Source organism: Aedes aegypti, chromosome 1, assembly GCF_002204515.2.
Source record: "Aedes aegypti strain LVP_AGWG chromosome 1, AaegL5.0 Primary Assembly, whole genome shotgun sequence".
NCBI lineage: Eukaryota > Metazoa > Arthropoda > Insecta > Diptera > Culicidae > Aedes > Aedes aegypti.
Window position 1 is genome coordinate 164,845,573 of NC_035107.1, and position 4,764 is coordinate 164,850,336.

The following is a 4,764-nucleotide window of genomic DNA, read 5'->3' on the forward strand; positions in this document are numbered from 1 at the left end:
CATATCGCATGTGCGATTCGCAATAACGTTCACAGTTCTACAGGGTACTCACCATACTTTGTTAATTTTGGTAAACAAATGATCAGTTCGGGTGACGAATATACGCGGTTGCGTGATACAAACCCAAACATTGATCACTTCGATCCACCAAAACTATCTGACGATCTTAAGCACTTGTATGAAGCAGTGCGCATCAACCTCAAGCGCGCATATGATCGATATTCGACGTACTATAACCTGCGATCGAAGCGTGACATTCACTTTGAGGAAGGCGAAGTCGTACTCAAGAAAAACTTCTTCCTTTCCGACAAGTCTAAAGATTTCACGGCGAAACTTGCCCCACGATATAACGAAGCAGTCGTCAGCAAGAAAATCGGCACTAATTGCTATGAACTTAAGGACCCGAAAACAAACAAAACACTGGGCGTTTTCCATTCGTCGAAACTTAAGAAGAAATAGTGTGAGAAGGAATGATGGAGCAAAACAAAACACCAAAATCAAACCTCTTCTTTCCCACCACAACCGCAAACAAAAATCACTGATGATAAAGCTATGACAACCGAAACACCATAGTAGGTTTACAATACATCCACAAAACACCTTCTTGTTAGTTGGCAGGTAAAACAAAAACAACTTTCACTGCTATGAGGGCTGCAGCGCTTGTGCCTACCAGATTGAACAAACACCACTCTAGCGCTGCTGGACCGTTGGGTATGTACTTCTTCCACATACGTACCATTTCGGTTATGTACGAAACCCCTTTGGAACGCTAACGATAATAGGTTCTCAAGGCCACCGAGACAATTTTTCTTCACAGCCCAATAACCGAGAACAAAATGATTCACCGAGGGCGTAGTCACTAAAAAGAAAACTTATTTCGCGCGAGATAATCGATAGTCACAGTCGCGGAACCCTCCTTCAGATTAAATCGAAGGCGCGAAGCACTTAGAATAATAAATTTTAACACCAACTTAGAATATGAAAATTAAATTCCGTACCGAATTGCGAGTCGAAAAATACGCGTCGTCGCCGTCGTCGCGGTCGCGGTAGACTTTCGATAACTGTCTGTCAAAAGACTTGACAGCTATCATGGTTTCGTCAAGTCCCGTAGTAAATAATATGGTTGTGCCGGTAGAGGAATGGAATCCCGAATAAAAGATTCCTCGCAGAAAAGCGTGAGAATTATATCGCAAAACATTTTTTGCGTCGTTATCGTTTGAATAGAATAATAAATTAAATCGGAATCCTTAAAAAAATACTTATTAGTATCGTAAAGTACAGGCATTGTACATATATCGTCCGTATTAGTAGCTATAATCCGCATTAAATAGAGTTGGAAGAAAAGTGTTTTTAGCAACACTGTTTTCGTTAAGTTTGGTATCGGTCGTGTTTTGATTGTATGCGTGAACTCGCAACAATCGCGTTGATTTAAGACGTGGAACAGTTTTCGCAGTTCCTCCGTCGAATTAACGTCGTAAATTTTTACTCCGGTTCGAAATGTTGTCCCGTGCGCGTAAAAGTTTGCAAATACCTATTATCCCGTGTTTTAAGTACCGCCGCAAATTTCTCAACATGTTTGAGGTAAATACCGTTCCGTTCCGTATTAGTGCCGTTTGGATAAAGATTATCACCATCAATTTCTACAATAAAATTGTGGAGATGAAAAATATATCGTATCGTCTGGAAAATCAAAATGGCGGCGTACTTGAATTGCATGAGAAGCCATGATTAGTGAAAATTTTGCTGAAATTAAATAAAAAAATCAAATTAATGAAGATTTTTTTTTTTAAACTTTATTTGAGTGTATTTTAACACACGAGGGCTAGTTCTACACTTTCAATTAATGAAGATGTTTAAAGGATATGTGATGATGTGATCGATACAGTTAATGTTCGAAATAGATAAATGTATGTGTTATGACCTGATCATGTTGAAGTAAAGTGAGCAAAGAAATTTAGTGAAAATAGGATAATTGAATTCCAGAAATAATAGAGAGCATTTATGTGAAGACATTTAAAACGATAAGTGACCACAGTTTTCTGAAAAATTTAATAAAATTTTTGCAATGAAAATTTTATTAAATTTTTCATCGCCTAAACAGGGGGTATATGTAACCGCTCGCGTAGCAAAGCCTTAGAAGTGGTCCGAAGCAATCCAGCTCAAAGCGCTTCGTAACTCAATCTGGATTAATTGAGCGTTACCTCACGTAACGCATCAAAATTAGTCCGACTGTTATTCTAGCACGGACAGAAACCAAGCCACGCGAACCGTTTGCTTTTATTTTTGAGCACAGAAATGCTACTCTCAGAATTCTCTCAAATGAATTAACTGGATTAACCAATCAGGAGGCGACACACTTTGGCGCAATCCTTTCCAGAGGTCTACTGAAACCTCAAAGGCAGGCACACGATCATTCCAAAATCGACCCTATAGTGAGTGAGTTCAAACAATAGAGAATATTCCAAATCTAAAATTCAATTGTGCGGTGTGATAGTTAAATTGCAACGGTAAATCACTTGTGAATTTGAATTAGAAAATTATATTAAATTTAATTCTTTTCCATAGTGGCACAGTGAGTGCATTTGCAAAGATAAAATATAAGCCAACTAAAAAGTGAGCTTTAATAGTACAGGTAATATAGTGATGCTAGTATCCACCCAATGTGATTCTAAATCGAAAATGTGTTTCTGTTCGAAGGCCAAAACCTTCGAACGAAGGTTTTTATTACGGGCAGGTCCAAATCGGAAGTGGCCACGAGAAAAGACGGCACTCCCGTCGAACAAGCCGCCGCCTCGTGGGCGTTGGTCCCAAGCTCCATTTTGGACCACGCTCCCCATTCCACCCCATTGTTGGGGGAACAATACCGGTGCGTCGCCACATGCTTCGTAGGGGTCCCAGCAAACACCCTGAGTAAGTGAAGCCTATCATTCGCACGTTTCTCGAATCGCCTGCAATTTTCCGCTAGACGTGACTGGCCCTACGCGATCCTTCACCGGCGCCGTCGCGCTAGCCCCGCTGCAACCAGGTGTGCAGTGAGACGTGTGAAGACCAGCGTTCATCCGATCTCGTGGTTCCGCTGACCACAGCCAGTCCGTTCACAATCGAACGGCTTACAGTGACTCCATTGTAGCGGGTACCAACCGCCAGCCACTGTTCGGCCAGCTGGACCGAATTAAAGTCGCCATCTTCATCAACATCCTCAAGCCTCCGCCAGCGTCACTAGCGTCACCAGCGTCACCGACATTGCCTGGCACCTGCAGCAACAGCATCGAGCAACCTAGTTGCGATTGAAGGTTAGACAAAATAGTTAATAAGTAAACCATTGTATGCACACTACTAACACCCTAATGAACACAACAAGTCGAATACAAAATCCCAATGAATACCGTACAAACTGTAGTGATTTGGTAAAGTCAGTTCCGTTAAATTGAGAGTCTTTTGAGTTCGGTTCCGCGATCGATAGACCCGCCCTGGGTAAGTTAGTCGGGCACATTTTAAAACGTGCACTGTCGCATCACGCTGCAAAGCGTGTTGGCGCTTAAGCGACAGTGTTTCTCAAATCCCTTAGGGTATTGGTTCACTCTGTCCGTAACAGAAGAGGAGTCTAGTTCGAATTGAGTTCCGTTTGAGTTGGTCGTTGAGAACTGCTCCTCTTCTGTTACCGAATCCGGTTTTCAGGATATCTACGGCGCAGGCGTACCGAAAACACAGGTTTCGTATCGTTTCGTCTAGTTTTTGCATCTTTAAGGGTTTGCCCCGTATTTATCCTGTTACAAACTTCAAATCGAATGCGCCAGCTGGTGGAGCAACCAATTGAGTTGAAATTTTTGGAGAGCGTTTTTCTTACCCTAAGGCTCATATCTAGGGGGTGCCCCGTTGAGTTTTACAACTTTTTTGTTTTAGGGCCAGTCTACTGCAGCATATTCGAGGCCAGCAATCAATCAACTAGATTGTGACGAGAATTACGAAGATGAACAACGTGAACTTGAGGAGACGGAAGAATTGAACGCTCTTAAGGCGAGATTCAATAAACGGTTTCCAGTGACCAAGCAAACCCCCGGAGATAACAAGGATAAAACTAAGCAAACGATGTGTTGGAATTGTCAAGGCGTTGGTCACATGTGGCGAGAATGCGATAGAAGAAAGACTATCTTTTGTCACATCTGTGGATTAGCCGATACTACGGCCTATAGGTGTCCAAACAAACACGAGTTAGGCCAGAAAGAAGAATTGCCAAAAAACGAGTAGGCGTGGGCAATTCTGGGAATCCATGCCCTCAACGCAACGATCCAGAGGTTCCCAAACCCTTCTATAACATCTTTAATAATGTTCATCAAATCAACACAAAGTTTCATCGTTGTCCACACTTGAAAGTCAAGATACTCTCAGAAGAAATCGAAGGCCTTGCAGATACTGGCGCAAGTCTAACGATAATTAGTTCGGTTGACTTAGTTAACAAATTGGGTTTGAAAATTCATCCGATAGCTGTTAAAATCTCGACAGCTGACGGTACAGCATACCGATGTCTAGGCTTCGTCAATGCACCTTTCACGTATCAGGACAAAACTCATGTGATTCAGACAGTTATTGTTCCAGAAGTTTCAAAATGCTTGATATTGGGCGTGGACTTCTTGAATAAATTTGGATTTCGACTTCTTCCTCCATCTCCAGCAACAGTAGCAAGAAGTCAAGATGAAACAAGTAGTTCAAACACCATGCCATTTGCAGAAGACTACTTTGGAGATCGTAGTAAAGTTTGCTTCC

The 4,764-nt window shown here is 42.0% G+C and overlaps 1 long non-coding RNA gene across 1 annotated transcript; it reads left to right on the forward strand.

Annotated features, from left to right (window-relative positions):
• The first annotated feature begins 2,109 nt into the window (after positions 1-2,109).
• LOC110674542 lies at positions 2,110-3,117 on the forward strand. The gene is made up of 3 exons (XR_002498968.1): positions 2,110-2,507; positions 2,566-2,632; positions 2,698-3,117. It is a non-coding gene; the product is annotated as an uncharacterized LOC110674542 (long non-coding RNA).
• Positions 3,118-4,764: the final 1,647 nt, after the last annotated feature.